Source organism: Cyanistes caeruleus, chromosome 3, assembly GCF_971803275.1.
Source record: "Cyanistes caeruleus chromosome 3, bCyaCae1.hap1.1, whole genome shotgun sequence".
Classification (NCBI taxonomy): domain Eukaryota; kingdom Metazoa; phylum Chordata; class Aves; order Passeriformes; family Paridae; genus Cyanistes; species Cyanistes caeruleus.
The window spans coordinates 69,091,192-69,112,237 of NC_141703.1; the positions used below are offsets into that span (position 1 = coordinate 69,091,192).

At 44.4% G+C, this 21,046-nt stretch overlaps 1 long non-coding RNA gene across 2 annotated transcripts in view; it reads left to right on the forward strand.

Moving 5' to 3' along the window:
- The window catches only part of LOC111923317 (uncharacterized), a 48,772-nt gene that overhangs the window by 1,428 nt on the left and 26,298 nt on the right, over nucleotides 1-21,046 (forward strand). For both annotated transcript variants that reach the window (XR_015284719.1, XR_015284718.1), the window contains exons 2-4: nucleotides 233-286; nucleotides 1,507-1,682; nucleotides 2,114-2,217. This is a non-coding gene — a long non-coding RNA (uncharacterized LOC111923317). The remainder of the gene's footprint in view (nucleotides 1-232; nucleotides 287-1,506; nucleotides 1,683-2,113; nucleotides 2,218-21,046) is intronic.

A 21,046-nucleotide genomic window follows, 5' to 3' on the forward strand; every position in this document is an offset into this window, starting at 1 on the left:
GTAAGGCATTGGAACAGGTTGTCCAGGGAAGTGGTTGAGTCACCATTACTCAAAGTATTTAAAGGATGTGCAGATGTAGCACTTGGGGACATGGTTTAGAGATGGACTTGGCAGTGCTGGATTACTGGTTGGACTTGATGATCTTAAAGGTCTTTACCAACCTAAGTGATTCTATGAGCACATCATTGCTCTGATTTGCTCTATTTGAGTTGTCACACAAACTTTATTTTAGGTGACATCCTCCATCTGCTGCAATCCTCCCCACAGAGTGAGCATGAGGAACAGGGTAAGAAAGCTGGAATATGATTGTGACAAGGGAACCATCCTGTGGAGAAAAAATTCCCAATCCTTCTTCCTTGCTTGTGTCCTCAGAACTGTAAAGCCTGAGCAGATGGCAGTGCTTGGAGCAGGCTGGGGAACTGGGGGAAGAAAGACAGGAATGAGGGTCAGGAATCCAGTGTATGGGAACTGGAGGAGGGAAGGGACACATCAAGTGCCAGAGGATGGGGAACCTAATGGCTGTGCACAGCACATTGCAGGGAGGGAAGATGCTGGGCAGAGTAAGAGGAGTTCATGCCAGCCAGAAGCAGACTCCCATGGCCCTGGGGGATGTCCCGTATCTCACTCATCTGTAGCAGGATTAAGGGGAGGGCTGAGTCAGTCAAACCATCACAAAGCAATGGCAAGAAATCAACTTTTTTTCAACAGGGTAGTCAGTCTGAAAAAATCTCAGCTTCTAACAAATCCTAACCAAAATACGTAAAAGAAAATGTTGCTGTGGTTTTGGTAGTTAGGGGGTATTTTGGTATTGCAATAAAAAACAAACCAGAAAATTAAAAAAGAGGTTATAAATGTTATTTTTTTGAGCACATTTTTCCCCTTTCTTATGAAAACATGATATTGCCTCAGGCCCCTCTAAAACAGGTGAGGAAATAGCATGCAAGGCAGAAAACTTGGGAAATGTTGCAACTGGTTATACAGAGAACAAGTATTCTTCACATCGGGTTTTGCACTATGCAATGCCAGTTTGAGATTTCAGCAGAGTCCTCTGGGAATTTTAATCCAGTTTTGGAAATATATAAATAATGGGTGAATCAAGGCCAGAGGGATTCTCGTTGCGCTGCATTTTTGATGTCTTCTGACTTGACTGTGAGAGGAAGGATTTTGTAGAGTCCTCTAGGAGAGCTAGAAAGAGAGTGGGTTGTCTTTCAGATTTGATGTTATAATTTTCCACTGTAGGAGGTGAAAGGTAAACCTGCTCAGAGGTAGACATATGCAATGGAGGAAAATTAAATCTGAAGATCAACATTTCCAGAGCGAGGTCCACACTACAGCTGATAAATTTTAATAACCTGTAAGCTGAAAGGGAGCACAAACTCAGAAAAATGAGGCAGTTCATTCCCTCAAGATAAAAAAAAACACAGAACAACTTCACACACACGTAAAACCCCCACAGAGTAGTAAATCCCTCAGATTCTGATTGAAACTATTTCTTTAATCTACCAGGATCTACTCAGAATTAAGTATCAATCAGGGAAAGACTTCACATACTGCTGTGAATACTCATATCCTTCTGAAGAACTGCAGAGTGAATGGGTCACATAAAATTTTCTACCAAAGACTGTTTCATTTTCCCATCCCAGCATTCTGCTATAAGTAGAGGTATTTACCTCATCTCCAGGGTAAGTTGCTTCTCTTTGTGCATCACAGTTAAGTCAAAAGATCTTATGTTTATGAATATTACACAGAAGTTATTTGAATGTCTATTAAAATGAAGATAAATATGTTTAAATGTGCTTCCAGAGTAGCTCTGTGATTGCAGAAATTATTCTCCTGCATGAGAAGCTTTGGAAACTGAAAGATTACTTTTTTCTCTAGACTTATTGCAAGCTGAATATTGTTTGCTAGAGGCACCATATCTAGATGTGTCTTGACATGGTCCAGTAGCAGTGGGATGCAGAGAGACTGTGACTTAAGCATGACACTAACTACTATTTATGTGTTGTGAGCTGGTCCCAACAAGTTTTGTGACCCTGGCTGCATTGGTGGTTCAACAATCCTGCAACAAGACCAGACAAATGTCTAAAAAATGAAAGGACTTTCTATTTTCCAGAGTAAGGGGAGAAATTGTGATGAAGTTGACAAGAGTTGTCAGGAAACTTCCTGCAGTTTTTGGAGAAGTCCCTCAGTTATGCATGGTGAACTGTCACATATAAGGTAGGACAGAAGTAAAACACAGCAAAGAAGTAATTTTAGCTTTTTTCTATAGAGGTGAATCTACAAATGTGGATGGAAAGAGCAGGGGTTGGGAGAAGCATTGTGGTGAGTGGTTGCACTAAAAAGGATCAGCACAGGCACACTGCCTGTGTCTTCTGTGCTCTAATATTTTCTGCCAGTTTCCCCTGCTCCAGTCTACTTGCAAGGTTGTATGTACCTCAACTGTGTTTTCCTTCTCACAACAATCACTTTATTCTTTCCTTCATCAAGTGTGGGCTCACTCTTCCTTTTTTCCTAAATCACAAGCCTGCTGTACAGCTAAGGAAGAGTAGGATGGAGTACATGTGAATTATGCAACCTGGATGCCAGAGGTGAACTGCAGTCAGGATAATGTTTTCTTCATCTCTCTGTTTACTGAATTATAGCTGGCTTGTAATGGTGCCAGTGTCCTCAGGAGCCCTTTCTAGGGATTTCTGGGAACCACAAAAACATGTTAGGAAGAGGATGGAGTTAATCAGTTGGGCTTTCCTGCTGCTATATTCAGCCCAGCAAGCCGCCTCTGACAGATGTTTCTGCTTTTAGGCCGCAAGGGATGTTATTGACTGGCTTTCCCTGTGTTCAAGAAGCATGTAAAGCTATCAAAGACTTGTTTTCCATAAGAGCATTTTCTTGTCAGGTGATGTTTTTCTATCTCGGGCACAGTGGATTTTAATGAATTTCTCAATAGACTGATTCCCTGAAGAGAAGAAACAGAAGAATCTGCATTAGTTGATTTTTCCTCCTGTCTGTGGGAAGCATGGGAGGTGAAGATGCACGGTAGAGCTGTGGGGAGCAGCAGACAGAGCCCTCTGCTGCCCATCAGCCCTCCCATCGACTATCCTGTTAAAATACATGTTGAAATTAAAATTTTCTGTATGCCATGCAAAGAAAATTAGAGCCAAGTCCCAGGTGTTCCTTACACAGTTTGAGGCCAGTCAGTTCATATTGCTACCTGGGTCCTGGATCTCTATCAGTCTCTCATGACTTGCATGAAAAGAAGGGAAAAACCTGACTCCGTGATCTGGTTCCCCAGGAGCTCTTTCTGTGTGGGATGGGGGAAAGGAGGACTTGGGCACAACCCCTCCATGGGCTGTGAGATAACAGAGGGTCCCTCCTCTGGGAAACACCTCTTTTCACCCCATTCCTGCATTCATCCTGGAGGATTTGCTTACCCATACATTCAGCTCACCCAGCCATTGGACAGGATCAGAGAAGACCAGGTTAAAACAAAATGGCCCCAGCTCCCCTTTTCACCGTGGTAGTCCCCTGAAGTGAGTAGAGATACTCCTCAGCTCCCCAGTGCAACTCTGGGAAGGAGCTGCCTGCTGGAAAGACATTGTGCCAAGCATTGTGCCAAAGGTCAGGATGCACAGGAAGTTCAGATGAACATAAGGAAGAACTTCTTTGCTGCACAGTGATTGCACACTGGAACAGATTGCCCAGAGAGGTTGTGGAGTCTCTTTCACTGAAGATACTCAACAAAGGTCTGGTTGCAATCCTGTGCCGTGTGCTCTGGGATGGCCCTGCTTGAGCAGGGATTTTGGTCCAGAGCACCCCCTGTGGTCACTTCCAGCCTGACCCATTCTATGAATCTGTGATTGAAGGGGTTATACTGACTCAAGCACAGGCAATTTTCAGAAGGGACATAACACCCAGCATTATGTCTGTTTTCTGCAAACGGTGCCTTTCCTAATAAGCCACAACTATTTGTGCTTGCAGCACTGGCCTCTCAAGGCATCACATAACGTGGGTCAATAAGGGCCGCAGTTATCCTTCTGACCAAAACTGCAGGTGCAAAATTATGCCTGCAGCTATCTGAGGCCATAAAAGCAAGGCATCCTCTGAAGCTGACACTCAGTAGCTTAGTGATCCCTTCTTCTCCCAGCCAAGCCCCATGGGATGCTGCTCTGGCATGTGGCCTGTTCACTTGGACAAAGGAGAAACACAACCTTACCCCTCCTTTCCTGGCAGCAGTGGCTGGGAGGGTTGGTTGGTTTAGTGGACCATAACTATTGTTATAATTACTGCTTCATCAGACAGAATTATTAGTCTGTCAGTAATGTGTTAGACAGCAACACTTGTCTCAAATGCCTGTTAATTATCTAAATAAGCAAATTTGCTTCCTTTCCCACAGTGGTCACTCATGTCTCGTGTCATTTGTGCAGCTGAAGCTGTGATCCTTCAAATACCCCTGCAAACAGTTCTTATTACAAGGGTTGTGTTCTCAAAGCACAGAGGTTGCTGATATGAGCGAAGATGCTGGACTAGCTCCTCAGGGCCTGATCCAAATCCTTTTGAAATCAGTAGAAAAATGCTCCCAGTCTTTCATGGCTTTGGATTATATCCTCAGATAGTAACTTTTTCCAGGGAGGAATTTTGCTTCAAACCTCACTTGAATACACTTGAGAGATCTAGCAGTTGATAATATACTCAGCCTTGAGCCAATACAGCCAGTGAAAGCTCTGAATATATTGGGGTTTTTTTCAACATAATAGTATTTTTATTTTTCCTGGGGAAAGCAACAATCTGATCTGCTTGCTTGTCCAGAGTCAGACCTGCAGTAGCTTTTCAGTTACTTAGAGACATCCAAAACACGAAAATGTGGCTGTCAGTGTAAGGGTTTGGGGCAGCAGATATCCACAGGGCTTTAGTGCATGTCCTCTGCCTACTGCAAAGAGTTCAGTGTCCCCTCATTTGAATGCCAGCACTCTGCTCCAACAGGCAGAGCTGCCTGCCTGCTCTACCTTAGAGAATCCAAAATTCCCAGAAGAGTGTCATACCAGCATCACGGGTCAAAAAAATGGGGTGGCTTCCCTGCAGCACTCTGTCCCCCCCTGCCTCCATCATCCCAGACCTTCCTCCAGGCTGCTGTGCATGGGCTGGGACAGTGAGCTCCCTGTCCCTGAACAGGAGCATCTTCAGAAGGTAAATTTGTGCCTTGAAGCTGTAGGCCCCAGGAAGATAGAGCCCAGAAGCAGGTCCCGGAGGCTGAGTGTGGGACAGGATGGCAGTTGCTGACATGGGGACAGCAACCCTTGGGCAGGGGCCAGGTGACCCCAGGGGTGGCTGGTGGTGCACAAGGAACTTGGAAAGCCTCATCCCACCAGTTTGCCTGATCTCAGGAGTGTCTGGGAGACAGCTCCACTTTGTCTCCCACCTAAAAAAGGATTGAAGAAGTTCCTGTCCCTCTACCAGCCTGCACCTGAGTTAAATGCCCAGATGCTTCTTAAATTCCTCCCTTTTTGGTTTAAATCTGCACAGCATAGCTGCTGGAGGAGTCTGAGATGAGGAAATCACAGAACTTCTCCACAAGTGTACCATTTCATACAAATCTCAAAGCAGGAGTTTTCTTGCAACAGCATTAGTTTTACTCAGGGAAGTTACCAAGGACATAATAAAAACCATCATCAAAGCCCAGGTGAATTTTTCCACCTCCCAGGGATTTCCCTTCCCAGATATGGCTGATGACCCTGCAAGCACACTGCTGTAGGGCTGCAGATCTGGGACTGTAAAAAGAAAAACGTGTGCGTTTAGTCAAAGGAGATAGGGCCATCTAGTGACAAGAGAAACTTTCGTTCTTCATTCCTTTCATTCCGTTCTTCATTCCGTCCTTCCTTTCACAAGCCCAGGAAAACCTGTTCTGGCCCCAGGACTGGCACGGCCGCCCCTCGGGCAGGGATATGCATGGCTGAGCCTCACGCAAAGCTGGAGCTTTGCATGGTCCTCAGCAAAGCTTTTGCGAGCAGAGATGGCAGCGCCAAGCAGAAAGGCTGCTTGGATCTCTGACAAGGTTTGGGTTTGGGAAGAACCTGTGGTGCCTCACAGGCCTTGAAGGGGGCCAGGAGCATGCAGAGCTTCACCCGGGATCAACAGCGAGAAATGGGGCTCTTGTGTTTGTTGTGAGATGGTTTCCCCTAGATTTGTTTTTTTAACTGCTGTAGGCAAGCAAGGAAAAATTCAGGACAGGGAAGATGTTTCTTAGGGAAAAAAAAAATTAATTTGTTTCAAAATGTGCATGAATTTTATTTCTTAAAAATAATTAAGAGATTCTAGAAATTGTAGAAATTGTGTCCCTTTTAAGTAAGAAAGTACTTGTGCATGGCATTCCCTCTGACCAAAACAAGTCTTCCATAATATCATTAACATACTGAAAAAAATTATTTCTTGCCAAGGGAAGCATTTTTTTTTCTTCTTCTCCCACTTCTCTCTTTGTCTAGCACATTCCTCCTTTCCTCTGAAGAATTCACTCAACTCATCTTGTTATTATCAGTTTAGCTAATTACATTACTGCACTTCCCAGCAAATTAAGATCCAAAGCCTGACAGTTTACAGTAAACTCCACAAAGAAAGGGATAATGAGGTTACTTTGCAGGTTTTGTTCCTTGGGTAATTTCCATACACTTGATTTATAAAGTGAGAGATAAGGTAGCTGCCATAGCTTTTATGTTACCCTTCCCAAGCCCAGTCCAGGTCTCCCAGCACTTGTGGGAAGGAAGGGGTTCTCCTGCTGGAGACCCAGAGGTGAGGCCATTTTTCCCAGGGTGGAGAGAGAGACACCATATGTGTGCTGAAAGCAGAGCCAAAACAGGGATCATTTCAAAGCCTTAGGCTGTATCCATGTTGCTCAGAGATGGACTCCTGAGCAAAGTGGTTGTGTTCCAACCACAAAGCCCTCAAGCCCAGGTCTTCTACTTATACCATGAGATTTCCCCATTAATAAATTTCAGGGTTGGCACCTTGTGCTGGGAGCAGGAACTACACCTGAAATGGGTGAGGGGTACATGGTAGCCCATCAGAGTGGTGCTTTCATAGCATGAGGATGGAGATACCTGTGGGAGTGTGGCATGACACTGTCTGAACATGTGGGGCTGGGACCACCACACGAGGTCTGCACTGAACCAGCAGCAGACTAGCTCGGGGCAAGTAGGGACAGACTAAGAGGAGAAAGGATGAGCTCCGTTTTTGTGGGGAACTTCCAACTGCAATGTTTGGTTTGATTCAGAATGGAAAGAAACACAACATTGTCTGAACCACGAAACACCCCAAAGCAATCTGTTTGGGATCAATCTACTTCTTTGGATTATCCTCTGATTTCTGTTTTTCTTTTGAAAATAAAAGCCAAAATTTTGCTTTTGTTGTTCCCACAGAAAGTTTTTTTTCTATCAGATAACAGGTTTTGGACATTTTCTACTTAGTGGTTTGTTCATACCTGCAGTCCCAGACAGAAACTCAGCATTTAACATTCTGGTTACTTCATACATCCCTAATTAAGCTAAGGTGACATGAGTGGATGTAATAAGATACCAGAGTGAAGGGCATGGAAGGAGAACAAGGACAATGAAGTCATCAAAGACAGAAAAGTGCTTTTGTGTAGGCTTACAATTTAGACCAAGAATTCCCTATAATTGTTACCTCATTGTGGTCAATCTCTATCACACTTTGCTTTGATTGTTTTGTGTCGCTCTTCCCAGATCCTCTCAGCTGCCTTTGGCTATTTGTGGGTGAAAAATTCACCCACATTTTGTGCTTATTCATAAATCTGCATACTGAAGTCTGGGGCAAGAGGCTGTGCTACATGTTCATCCAGGCCTTGGCATCCCCCAGTTAGGGATTCCAGCCTTTCACTGGGCTGTTACAATCACAGAACAAGAGCCTCAGCAGTGCATGGTTCTCCCTCACCCTCTCATCTGAAGGTGTTACTTTGGTCATGGTTAATCAATTGTGAGCCTGGGAGTGACAAGCCAGTTCAGTCAAATCACTTTAATCACTTTAGAGCCAGGTCCAAAGACTGTAGCTGTCCCACAGTGCTGGCTGTGACACTTAGTCAGGGTCAACATTAAATTCAAAAGCCTAATTCTGAATGTATTTAAACAGAAAGCTCTCTGTGAAGATGTAGTCCACCAGACCTCCCAGCCACTGGAAGCTGGGCAAATATGCACTGCGTTTTCTGGAAAGGATTTGAAACAGTTTTCTGTTGAAAAGTCTCCATATCTCCATCATAGTAAGCAGAAAAATACAAATGTCTTCTTCACTCCGCATCAAGCTGGCAAAACCAGATACTTTTCACTATTCTACCTGATATCTATTAGTAAGTCTGTGACTACAACCAACTTGGATGATAAGTCACCACCCAGATTTACACATTAGGCTCTCTGGCTCTCTACTTTGGCCTCCATTTTTCCTGCCCACCTAAAAGATGTTGCTGTGCTCCATAGCAAGCAGCTGCCATGCCTCTGATGGGTGTCTTAAACATATCATCTGCCTCAGAGGAAACTGCCTTTCCTTGCTGTAGCAGATCTTGGGGAGTAGAAGGCTGAGTCATTCAGCTCATGCTCTTGAGAGAAGTCTTCTTACCTCATGAAGATAACTAGCTCTCTTTACAAATGTTAATTGTAATTAGGACATCTGGACCACATCATTTTCTCCTACATCTCGCCTGTTGCCCATGCTGCCTCTCAGTCCTGCCTTCTGTCTTTCCTTGTGCCATCCCTGGAAGTGTTCAAGGCCAAGTTGGATGGGACTTTGAATGACCTGATCTTGTGGATGGCAGGGAGGCTGGAACTGATGATTTTCAAGGCCTCTTCTGACCCAGGCCATTCTAAGGTTCTATGTTTCAATGAACCAAAACCACACACAACGGTGCTTCTTGGGTGCCCATCAGACCAAAGCTCCCTGCAGCTCCAGTGTCAAATGACAAACCCCTGCTGAGCCACGTGCTGCCCAGGAGGGGCAGGGAGGGATGGCATCAGGACAGGGAGAGATGCAATCAACTTAGGTATGGTTTGCAGGCAGGACAGATTGCATCAATTAGCTAATGATAAACAGGGGGGGTCAGTTGAATCATTGAGCATTCACCCAGAGGCACTGTTACAGATTTGCCATTTACCACCACAGAAGGTGCCATGTCGTGTACATGTGCACAGTGATGTGTTGTGGTGAAAGTGCCTGTTGGTTGAGTTTTCCTGTTTTCTGTGCTTTGGTCCATTGGTTTGCCACCAGCTTGCAGCTCTATCTCCTACATGAAACAGTCCTGCTAAATAGATGCCCTGTCCCTAATGAGAGGGATGAAACAGCAAGGTTTCAGAGCCCAGCACAGACTTCCTTTTTCAAAAATTTTCTTAGCAGAGTAATCCGCTTTCGGGGAAGAAAATGATGATTCATTAATTCCTGGGATCTGAGTCGATGACCACGCCACTAAGCCCAGCAAAGCCATACCAGTACAAGCCAGTTCAAGCAGAAGAGTCTCTACAGGCTCCAACAATGGGCACTACACTTATGCCCCCTCCTGCACGCAACTTCTGAAGCTTGTAGGTGATTTCACTGAGGTTTTATGACACCAACAAGGGGAAAAAACCTTGAGAACTAACATTGCTCAGCAAGACACAGCCTGCAGCATGTTTTTTATGGCCAAGAACTCTCAGCGTTCCTGGCTTCATTTCCTCAGCGCTCACAGCATTCCCCCTTTATGGCAGGGCTGTGCCCCACCCCAACATGCAAGGCCACATCCTGGGCTCAGGCAAATCACTGGGGCAGCAGAGAGATGGAATTCAAAATCCTACATAAGTTAAAACAAGGCTAATCTGGGCAAAGTAACAACTGAGAGCTTGCTCTTACAGCCAGCATCAGCAAGGCACAGACCCACTCCCTAGGCAGGGCACCAGTGACTTTGAGTGGCTGGCAGGAAGAGCTCCATCTGTCTGGGGCTGGACCATGGTCAAACACAGAGAGACACCATGGTCTCAGTTATTGAAGTGGTGTGCTCCAGACCAGCTTGACTACCTCTGCCCAGTGCTGCCCTTTTTGGTACCCTCCTTGGAGCCATTGCAAAGGCACAATCAGCAGATGCATGAAAAGCTGCTGTCACTGATATCCCTAGTGTCAGGTTTCCTGGGCTGGTGGCCAGGGGTTTTCCTTATCATAGGTACATTATAATACTTCTCACATCAAAAGGAAGGAAAGAAAGAAATATTTTCTCAGATAAAGGGATTTTTTCTTAAAAAGTCAATAAAGCTGGTAGAGGACCTAATGACAGGGTCTGGCCTGTAAAGCACTGATGATAGTTGGTCATGAAAATACAGCATTTTGGAGGGTGAGGTAAGACCCTACAGGTCTGGAAATAATGTAAGATCCTTGGAAACCAGAAACACACATCAGAGCTTATTTTATCCCAAGGTAGTTGAACATTAACAAAGCTCACATTAAGAAGCACTGTGTTGCTGGTAGGAGGAGTCTGATGCTCTCTCCAGTGTGCCTTCTTTCCCTTCTACCCAGGCTCCATTGTTGTCTCACTTCAGCTCCACGGGGTAGGGGGACTCTTGTCTTCGCTACTCACATGGATAGGTAAATCCCAGAGGATGGCCACTATCCATGTCAGAGGAAATCTGGATGGAGCATACCTGAAATCTCCTGAGAGATTATATTGCTGTGGCTGAGCTTGCTTTCCCTTGAGCAGGGATTTCTGTGAGTCATAACATTTTTTTTCTCCAGCCTTTACTGAACTTGGCTGTTCCCCAGTCATTTTAGTCCAGATTTTCTAGCAAGTGAGGTTTGGCTTTAGTAGACATGCTGTCTATCCCATGAGATTTTTACCTTGCTCATTCAGAGGAAAAGAAAGTACCATTTGTTTCATGAGCATATGAGACAAGCAGCAGCTTGTAGTTTCATTATTAATTATTTACCAGACAAAAAAATCTTCCCCATCTGGGAATGTTTTATTTTCCCAGGGTAATGAATGGACACCCATGACATGAGAATGCAGGAGAGACATTGGTATTGCCAACTGTTAGACAAAGAGGTATCCGTTGCTACAAAATCATTAGAAATTACTTATCTGTGCAGGGAACCTGGTCATAACCCTTTTTGAGATGTTCCTGCACACTGCAGGAAATCAGTCTGGCAGGTACAGTAACCCTGTTAACCCTGCCCCTACAGTGGCAGTTCAGCTCTGAATTATAGCAAGCTGGACTCTATCTGGGCATTTGAAAATGAACCATCCACTCTCAACTTGAGCCTGTCCTACTTGGGATTTAAGTTCATAGCTAACTTGGTAAGAGTGTGAGTCAATCCAGTGAAACCCTCCTTAGCTCTGTTATGCTGCAAACCCACATGCCAGCTGGAAATATTTGTGTTTGAGCACAAAAGCAAGTGCATAAGCTCCTCGATGATCTCATGCTGCTAATCTTTCCCATTTGTTCTGTTTGCATCAAGACAGGAGGACATTGTCAGTCAGTGTCAATCTCCATCCCTTGGGTGACAGTGGGAGGAGGGTGGGTGCAGCTGGGATGAACTGCATTTCTCAGCAGGCATCCCGTTGCGCAGCCACTTTATGCACAACATTTTTGGCATAAGACTTCTGGGAAAATGTCTTTGTTTCTGTCACAGGAGCACAGAGGAGCCAGAGTCGGTGGCTTCAGCCAGATCATCCACTGCTGTAAATGGTCACAAGCTCATCTCACCACCTGAGATACAAATTTCTTCCTGTACACTCACTTTAACTCTTGTCACCCTGCGGGAGCTCACATCAGAGAGTAAAACCAGCCAGCCTGAGGCAGAAGCATCTTGTAATCAAGAATCCTCTGGCTGCTGTTAGGATAACATAGCAATTTGCCATCTTCCTTTTCCTCTCTTGCCTGTAATTATGCTTCAGTCACTGGTCAACTGTTCTCTTCAGACCTATAATCTGGCAACTTTTCCGGTCCTGTCACCTACAAGTACTTATTTGTTTGCAGTTAGGAAGACTTAGGCTTCCTTTTCTGCTCTTTTGGGAAGACACAAGCTGCAGCTGTCAACGTAATACCAATAATGTGCCTCACTTAGAAAAAAAATCAATAGGTGCTGTAAGTGTTAACCATATGGGTATGACAGCAAACATGCTCTGAAAGCCCCAGGAAATGTTAAATGAAAGCAGAGCTGCACCCTGGGGAAGGCAGCAGGGTGGCCATGACTCAGTGCAGGAAGATATTCCACTTCGTGTTGTACACGTAGTGATGCCCATCTCTGGTGTATTTAGCAAGATATAAAGTTGTAGTGTCCTGTATAGTCACCAAATTGTCTTCTGCAAGCAGCTATGTGTACTTGACTTAGGCACCTTTCTAGCAGTGTGGAAAGCATTTGTAAGGAACCATAAAAAGTCATTACATATGCAGAACAATTGAACCTCCTCAGCATCTGTGGTAGGAAACACATCTGTCTTCTGTCCCTTTCTTTCCTAAATGTCTCCCTGAATCAACTTTTATGGGAGGGTCGTAAATATCCCTTTCTACTCGAATCCAGGAGTTAACAATACCCCCTGTGACCATAAACACAAGATGTTTCATTGAGGAAAGAGGTGCACTCAAGTAAGCAGAGATCTTTGTGACAGTTGCTGCCAGTATGGTCCCCATGCACCGCTAATCACATTAGTGGGAGAGCACGGAGGTGGCCAGCAGACAGCAAAAGAAAGAAGGAGAGAAAAGCAAGACTAATCTTGTTAAAAGGGAAGCAAAGATAGACGCTACTTTTACACAGAAGCTTATAACGTCCCCATTTTCCCAGGGCTGGAATCACCTGGATGCTCTCTGAGCAGCACGGCTGCTGCTGCTGCTGCTGCTGTTGTGGAAGCAAACAGACCCATGTCTCTTGTGTTACCGAGGGCTGGTTTTTCTTACAGCTCTTTGCCTTCCATGGTCTCTTGGTTTCTGCACAGGCAACCTTGAATCCTTCTTGAAGCAGAGGTTTACTTTCCTCCAGATGATTTTAAAAGCGGTACAACTGGTTTTAATCCTCTGCATGAGATCTTTTTCCACCAGAGGAAGACCACAATTTTCAACAGACAAAACAAATGCCTGATGTAAAACATTCATGTATTTTCTCATTCTCGTCTGGAGAGGCGATGCCAGATGTTTGAAAGTGCCTTCTTCCTGAATTAAATCTTTTGCTCTGGTTGCATGAGGGTGATGACAGATCCCAAATGTGTACTTTTCTTGCTTGAATAGGCACAAAATACCCACCAAACTGGGAACTAAGGATTAGGCAAGCAGTCACTAAATGGCCTCAGTCAGTGCCCCCAGTAAGGTTTCATCCTTTAGTCCTGGCACACAACCTTTCCATGCTGTGAGACATGATGCAGACGTTGTCTCAGGGCTGAGGTGCTCTCTTCCCACTCCCCCCTCCCACAAGTGGTGGAGAAGGGCTGAGGGAAAAGGGTGCAGGAGGAGAAGTGCTCCTGACCAGACACACTCACAGAAGCGTAGGCACCAGAAGGTGCATTAACCCACACACGCATATCAGTGAGCAGGATGCTGTTAGAATATGTTGAGGCTCTTCAGCCACATGGGAGCCCAGAGCCCACAGCACCCAAGCCAGTGATCTTTTGATCCTACAAAGCAAAACTAAGCTTTGGGGAAAGATTTTCATCTTTTGGGGAATCAGAGCCTGGAGAGGCAGCACCTGTCACAGGCATGTCAGGGTAACTCTCCAAGCCAGTGTTGGAGAGCTGATGGGTACAGCCTTTCTGAGTACTTCTCCAGCAAGACAGTCCCTTCTGCCACCACCCATGACTGTGTACCTAGCAGAATTGTGTTAGTGGGTCCCCTTCCACAGAGTTTATTGTTAGAAGGGAAAACAACACCTTGATATCTGAAAGGAGCCTTAACCCATTTTCTGCCCTGCCTGTTTATTCAATATTGTACTACAGAGCTGAGGGTGGATAAACAAAGTTCTTGCGTCACTGGTTGTGATGTCTGCTGCTACAAGTGCTGGTGCCTTGCCAATTAATCAAATGGAGCAGGGGAAGGAGAACCTGACAGATGGGCAGGAGAAATCCTTGATGGAAAATCTGATTTGTTGGTACAAGGGGTGGCAGTGGCAGGAGGGAGCAAAAAATGAGGAGACAAATGGAAATCTAGAGGCAAGGACAGCGATGCCCAGTCAGGTGGGGATCAGCCACTTATTGCCTTGATATTTCATCAAGTTCTTGAATACCAAATGTAAAACAGAAACCCTTTTACCATTAAAGCAATGGTTTCAATATGGATTAGTGGTGGCTAAATGAGCTGGGAAGTGGCTGTTGTCAGTGTCCCAGGGCACTTGAGCTCCCCTTGCCATCAGAGCTGGGCCTTTCAGAAGAGGCAGAAGCACTGGTCAGAAGTGGAGCCCCTGGGGAAAGGAGAGATGGGCTTCAGGAAGAGGAGAGGCTGTGAAGAAAAAGCTTCAGGAATTCTTTCAGCAAGGTTTGGGAGAGGTGGTTGGACTGGGGACACAGTTCTGGTGAGCAGAGTCTGTGCAATGCAGAGACCCCTGCAATGAAGAGGAGCCCAGACAGACACATTTCTGAGCATCAGACAGCAGGACTTCTTGGTACCCAGGTAACTGAGGGGAACCTGAAATCCTTGCCCTTCCAAGAGATGGATGTTTTGTTTGTTTCCCAGTCCTAGGAGTGGATCAGTTACACCAGGACCCTCCAACCCTGCTTCTCCACTCTTCTTTCTGCTCCCTTCTCTCCCTGCAAGGACAGTGCTGCACCCCAAACTGGGTGGCATCAGGGGTACCTTCCCTAGCCCCTGCAGCCTCTCCTGCCTCACATGATCTTGACATTGACATGGCTGGGGGAGAGCCTGGGACCCACACAGAACAGGGAGCCAGGAGCTGTGAGAGGAAGAAAAGGCAGCAAAGGGAATAAAGGAGATGAAGTTACAGATGCCAGGAAACAGAACAGAGAGGTGCCTGAAAGGAGAAGGAAAAACAGCCAGAAAGAGCCACTGGGAAGCTTGTTTGGGTACTGCAGAAAGTCAGCATTTACTCCTGTGCAAGCCTCTTGCAGGCTGCAAGGACATCCCTGGTGTGCAAGTACTCAAATGCATTCAACTGCAAAGGCAAGGGGCAGCTGAACCCACACCCTACTCACCTCTTCTGTAGGGGCATGTCTGGATTACTACTACTATTACAATAATTATATTACTATTATTATTATTGTTGTTTCCTGATTTTCCCAGGAATCTGGACTTCTGTCTCATACAGTCAGGAAGATCATCTGTGGTTTGTCTTAAAGAAAGAAAACACTTTATTTTTTGTTTTGATGGTGTCTGTCCCTTGGTTACAATTCGTTCATCCCCTTGGCTAAGAAAACATATTGATCCTTCCCCTGGGCTCTGACCCCTCCATGCCTTTTCTGTTTACAGAGTTATCTTTAGCATTCCTGCCTCCTCCTCACTGCTCAGGGGCAGCAAACATTTCAGGTAAAATTGATTCAGAGGATACAAGGAAAGATGTCATGAAGGAACCTGGGACATGAGGCCATTTGTGGTCTCTCTGCCATCACATAAGCCTGCTGTGGGTCAGTTCAGCATTAAATGGCTTCTGAGGTGGCTTCTCATAAAAAGCAGTACTGGGCAGCTCTCCCAGTGCAAACTGGAGTGTCAGTGCAATTATCATCATTGCTTTTGTGCAATGAACTGGACAAACCCTAATTCTACCTTTCTCCTGAGACATGCTTACAGGTTTTGAAGGCTAGACAAATAACACAGACCACCCAGCCTGACCTGCTTTGCCCAGCTCAGAGCCTCTTGCCCTTAGTTTCAGCTTCAGCCCACTGGTTTTGTGCAAGTGCACAAGTTCCACTTTCAGAAGTGGAACAGGACTCTTCTCGTGTTTGTCAACACCTTCATCAGACCTGCCTCCAGCTATGCAAGGGCTGCTCAGAACAAATGAACTCTTCTTGGGGACATGCTGTATCCTTTCCATCTTGTAACCATAGGTAGGGTACAAAAAGGGTGTATTAAAGTAACTTTTTTCAGGTCCAGTCCCTCTCATTGTTCCCTGGTCCTGTAGACCATGTTCAGACAGTTGCAGATCGATACAAGCGCTACTGGAAACCCATCGCTTCCCTCAGGGAAATGACTTCACCTTGGGCTACATTGTCAAGCTCCTATGTATGCACCCTGCTTGCTTTCCTGAAATGTCACATTTTCTCCTGCAAAGTGCCCTAAACTCAGCCACAGGGGTGACGCTGTGGTGCATGACTTCCCTCTCAAAGGAAGGGGAATGTTTAACTTTCAGGCATAGCCCTGCTTAGTATGGCAGTGCCCAGTTCCTCACATGACTCCTTTGCCTGCCTTTCCCCAAGCTGTGTAGGATAACTCCAGATGTGCTGCGCTCAGAGGAAGTGGTGGGGAGTGTGGGAGGGGGAAGGACCCACAGTGCACCCCACAAATCACAGGCAGTGGCCTCAATCCCTGTGCAAGCAAATGAACCTGCCAGAACAGTATAAACTTGTAAATTGACAAACACTAAGTAAAAAAACAATAAATATCTAAACAATTCCACATGTCCAAAAATCATGTTTTGGCCACTCTAGGTGATGTTAGCTTCAAGCACCATTTAGTGAGGACTCCATTCCCAGCAGCTGTGGACAGCTATTTACTCTCCAGGTCTCGGTCCTCAGAGGCACTTGAGCGGCATGCAGCTGCCGCAGGTAGGCTGGCAGGAAAGCTGCTGACTGGGTTGAGGTCTGCTGGAGCAGCTCAACGGCTGTTTACTTGCTGGTTGTTCTAGGCAAGCTCATCCAACTGACCTTCACCTTCAATAAAATTCATCTAATGAAGTCAGATGTATAAGATTTTTCCCTTCATCCTATGTGGATTTTTATGTGCCTGCTTATATGTACTGGGTTTTTTTTCTACTGTTGTTTGTATCAGAGGAAACCTGTTTTCTAAGGTGTTGCCCTGGTTGGGAAAGTCTGTAAAAGGTGGTTGGGATTTATCCCAGATAAAAGCCAAAGCAGCTTAAAAAGTGTCTTGGTGGGGCCAAGCTGAGTTGATACACCCACCAGCCATATCCAGCTTTTGAGTACTTTTGGAGCCCTGGTAAGGAAAACTGCGGGAGCACCATTCCTGGCGGGTAGCAGGGACTGGAGGGTGATGTCCTAATTGACATGGGGACCCAAATATATAAGGGGAATATAAGTGATTGAGTATTATTTGATAAATATACCAAAATACCCCTACTCCAAAACTTTATGGTCCCTAATAAAGTGATGTCCCTGATCCCTGACAACTTAGCAGAATTTACTTGTCCACAGCTTCTCATGTGAATGTCATATGCAGCCTGAAACAGGCTGCTACTTCTGGCCCCAGCAGGGCATATTCATCTAGCCAGTAGGACAAGGAATTGTCAGGTAATTCTTGACTAATTTAAATTAAAAAATAAAAAAGAAGCCAAAACAGAACCCAATGATCAACACAGAGACTGGGATGCCTGAGGGAAAAAGACCTCAATTGGTGTTTCTTATGCCATTCTCCAGCCTGCAGGCTATACTTTTCTTCCTAGTTCATGCTTTTCCAACACTTCTGAGATTTCTCTCTGCTTATTTGGTCTTTCTGGTTGTATTTGCACACACACCTCCATTAAAATAACAATTTCTACTTTGCATTTGCAATCAGATCTAATAAAAGTCCTCTGTTCTCATAGCTTGGTTCCCCAACAGTTTCTCAATGTATGTGTTTTCAGACTTTGTTCCTATTTTTATCTCTCTTATGGTCAAACAGAGGCTTTAATGTATTAACCATGTGTTGAGAGGAGAAGGCAGCTGCCACATTGGCCTGCTTCAAAAAGTCTCCAACAAGTGTCTCACAATGTACTCCAAGTGACCTGTTCCACTCTGAAACACTGATGGCATTTTGATTTGAACAGCTCTGAAAGGTTTGGGGCTCACAGGAAAACAAATTGAGAAGGACTGGGTTCTTCTTTGAGGCTACTGTATTTACCCCTATGCTGCTGAAACCAGCTCTTCTGGGATGCCAGTGTGGGTCCGCATGCTCTGCTCCATGGCTACAGAGGGTGGCGTGCAATGTGCAGGGCTCTGTTGGATCTCCCCTGGGCTCAGCTCTCTAGTCCAGAAGTCTGACCTTGCAGATGTTTGCTGAATTTACAGCTAAATTGTTTCAGTGGCTGAATTGCAGAAAAAAAATAAAGCCCTTATAGCCAAATCCAGTGGGAGCTAGGGCAGTTTGGATCGACCAAAGGGCCAAAGATGGGCTGGACACCATAAGACATCATAGATGCCATGCTGTGTTCCAGCTCAGAGAAAGTCAGTGGAAGAAAACAGCTTATGGTAAAGGTCTAACCTCTAGGCCCATGAACACTATTGCCCTGCAATATGAAGGCTTCATTCTGTATTGCTACAGCTAAAGAAACTTTTGGGAACAAACTTCCAGGGCTTTAGGATGGGACCCAAACTCATAGTGTTTATTTTATTGCTGTCTTTGGGCCAATATTTACCAGTGTTTATTAGTTGTTCAAAAGCAAGTTAATTGCATAAAAGTCATGTTGCCTTTCAGACTCTAATGTGCTTGGGCAAGTCCATTATCTCTTTTGTGATCCCTGCATGCATCAAGCATCTGACACAGCACACAGAGAATGAAGCCATTGCATCTCAGAGGCAAAGCTTGCCATTGTACCAACTCCTTGAACTGCCACATGCCTTCACTTCCGGAAAAGTGGTTTGGTGGTTTGTGAGGGACACTCGGACCATGTCAGGAGGTCCTGTCTTCACCAGAAGTTAGGAGCCTAATTTCCAACCAAAATGTAAATCCATGGGCTAACATTGACTAGCTAGTAAAACACCTCTCTACAGTTTCCTGAAAGAAGATTCTAGTGAGGGGGTGTTGGTCCCTTTTCCACATAACAAGAGATAGGATAAGAGGAAATGGCCTCAAGTTGTGCCAGGGAAGATCTAGATTGAATATTAGGAAAAATTTCTTCCCTTATAGGGTTGTCAAGCACTGGAACAGGCTGCCCAAGGAAGTGGTGGAGTCACCATCTGTGGGGATATTTAAAAGCTGGGGAGATATGGCACTTGGAGATATGGTTTAGTGGTAGAGATGGCAGTGCTGGGTTGGACTAAATGATCTTAGAAGTCTTTTCCAATCTAAGTGATTATGTGATAGTCACTGCAGACTGACACCATTTCATTCACCTTTCAGATGACAATATCCAGGATCTACATTTTCCAAGCTCTTCTATGAAAGAAATCAGGTTATTTCTGGCCACAAACACCATACCTCTGTCTGTTTGTTAGCAGCCTGATATTCCGTTATCTAGCTACCCTTCTTACAAAGCATCTTCCTAGACTTCTTTAGAGGATCACCTAAGCACTACTTATTTCTCCTGTTACACAGGAAAACAAATAGACATGGTGCTGTATTTAGAAAAGATTAGTGTTTTTTCTCTTTAAACCAGAGCTGAGAATGATGGAAATTGTTATGTGGATGTGTCAGATTTTGGAAGGAGGGAGGTGATAAACGTTAAGTTTCTTGATTTTTAATCTTAGTTCTAAGAGTCAAACCCCTCAGTCATGTCTTTGTCTATTTTTGGCACCAACCATAAGTTTTTAGGCAGAAATTACTTTGGAAGTTTAAAAACTCTGTCAAGTGAGGTTGGACAAATTTATGCATGGCAACTGCAATTCTTTACCTACTGAAAACCCAGGAAAGTTTTTCCCGCTTTCAGAAAGTTACATGGTAAGTATACCACACTTGTTTACTTGTTTACTGCTATAGATGAACAGATGAGCTTGAATATTGCCCTTGTGATGTTTCTGAAACATATTTTGATAGCTAGTCACTCTCTATAAATGATGTCATAAAAACTCAAGAAAATCATAAAACCCAGTCATATTTCTGATACTTTGTGTCTTTACACTTACATGAAAAAAAATTGCATTTTTCTAGTCATTAAAGTCCTTTACTGGACCAGAATGATTCTGTGTTAACATTCAGAATTCAGAATTACAATATTTCCCTTTACTAGGAAAAAATTATTGGGTTTTTTTTTTTCTTTTCAAAAAAGATTAATTTCCTTTCCATTCTAGATGTGGATCCTATTTCTTTTTAAACTGAAACCTTGTGGTACACATTTTAAGTCTTTTGCAGCTATGCTGTAAGTTAATACCAATGCACAGCTTCCATACATTCTTTTGAATGCTGCCTACATCCTTGTGAACAACAGGCTTTGAACTTCTCCTGTTGTTGTTGCGAAGGATTTCTTGCATGAAGACCTCATCTTCCATTGCTTTTATTCTTATTAATATAATTAACATTCTTATTAATATAATATTGCCATCAATTTTATTTATGTGTCATTTAGCCAGTTTCTGTACAGACACATAATAAGAGACATGTCCTGCCCATGTGCATTAGATAACCAAGATTACTTGGTAAATATAATTCTCCTAAAGACCATGCAAACAGGTCATGTTTCCACATTGCACTTCCCTAGTTTGTCATTCTCCTTTTCTGGTTTCATTGGTTTATCTTAATACCTTTCTAGACTAATGTGACTGTCCTCACATTCTCCCAGCTTTCTCCACCATTGACTATGATGATGAACTAAGTTGTTGCATCAAAACAAATCCCATTCTGATAAGAAGCAATAGTATGTTAAGCAGGTTTCATGCTTCTTTCACAGACTGCTTGATTCAGCTGTTACAGCCTTAAGCTATGATTGGATCCATTTCCCTGTTATGGTCATTTGATTTTAATGTCTCTGTTGTGCTTGGTCTACATAGTCTGAAGGCAGTGATAAAAACAACAGATAGAATCTCTCTTCATGTTGAACTCATACTTCCTTGAAATAAGTACCAAGATGTGTAGCAAATTAGACTTCATCTACTGGACCCTTACATCTCTTGCACAGAAGTGTATTAATTGGAAATGCACCAATTCTGAGTTTTCCAGCTGAGATAACCTTTCAGTACAGCAAGAAATGTCACACAACCTTTATGCAATCTCCCTGTGCTGCTTCAAAAACATCCTTT